The sequence below is a fragment of the Nelumbo lutea genome, chromosome 7, assembly GCF_056320005.1.
Source record: "Nelumbo lutea isolate HS-2025 chromosome 7, American lotus-T2T, whole genome shotgun sequence".
NCBI classification, from domain to species: domain Eukaryota; kingdom Viridiplantae; phylum Streptophyta; class Magnoliopsida; order Proteales; family Nelumbonaceae; genus Nelumbo; species Nelumbo lutea.
This window is the reverse complement of record NC_142690.1, coordinates 34,642,823-34,644,176: the sequence shown is the minus strand read 5'-3', so window position 1 is coordinate 34,644,176 and position 1,354 is coordinate 34,642,823.

Sequence of the window (1,354 nt, the reverse complement as noted above, 5' to 3'; positions counted from 1 at the left end):
TCTCAGCCCATCCCTGGCTCAGATGTTCCACCGCGGCATATAGACCACAGAGTCATCGCCCTTTGGCACATTATCTCACGGAGGGGGAGAACGAACAGCAACAATACCCTCTTCAGGATCGACCACCACGACTTATTCGACTACACCCCCACAGAATAGGGCTGGTACCCTTGTGCTCCTTAGGACAGCACTCTGTCAGTTGTGGCCTTCATGCGATGGTTGATCTCCTTACGACTCGCCATCTCAACACCTATGCAAGATAAACGATGAATTAGTACAAGTCATACAACAAATAGACCGGCCTCCCTACTCATCAACCCAGCATTGATCAATTTTGAGAAGGACGTGTAAGCCTTCATATTGACCTCCTCAATCATCCCTATGGCCACCCTTTCTTCCTCGGTGAGCCGCTCCAGCTCAAGCTACTTCACCTTGGTCCTTGGCTTTGGATCTTGGCCAGCAGAGGTGGGTCTCCAGGGTAATGCACGAAGAAGAATCTCTCTTTCCAGTGCTTTACTGGAGACGTGGTCCCGACCAGGATGAGCTTCAGTTGAAGAAAATAGGTGATCATCCCTAGGGTGAGCTCGATATTGTGGATGAAACAATACTACATGAGACCAATCAAAAATTTGAATGAGTTGGGCATTAGCCGCACAGGCAATACCCGGTACCACCTAAACACCTCGACAAGCCCCTTGTGCAGCGAAAACTTCATCCTAATCATCAGGCTATGCTTATACATATAGAGCTACCTCGGTCGAGCATCTATGGGCCCCTCCCCAGGCATGGGACATCTAGTTTCAAACTCACCAGGAATGCAGTACAAACCCCGGATCTGGGCCATGTCTCCAAGCATTAGACAACACAGCATGGTCCCAAACTGACAACCCTCGCATACAGGAAGATCGACCACCCTAGTCGATGACCTTGCCTCTGCCTCCTCGGCTTCGGAAAAATGCTCAAAGTGGAACTCTCAATGTCCTCCCTTGGCCACCGGTCTGAGGAACATTGAGTGTAGCGACCTCAGTGAAAGACCCTGACTCGAATTCAAAACTAGAAAGTGAAGTGGAAGTAGAGGAAGCCGAAGAAGAAGAAGAAGAAAAATGGGAAAACTCAATGGACAAGGAAGACATCTTACCGAACTCTGAGGATTAAGACCACGGAACTGAAGCAATCACCAAAAATCGGAGACTACTCCACGTCGAGCTCTCCAAGTCCCTTCTTTCACAAAATGACGAAGGAGAAATTCTCTTCTCACCTATTTATAGGACCCCAACGATCTAGATCAAAGCAAGACCAACGGCGGAGATCAAGCACTGCTTTGACAATCCCGAGATGGCCAATCAACACCTCC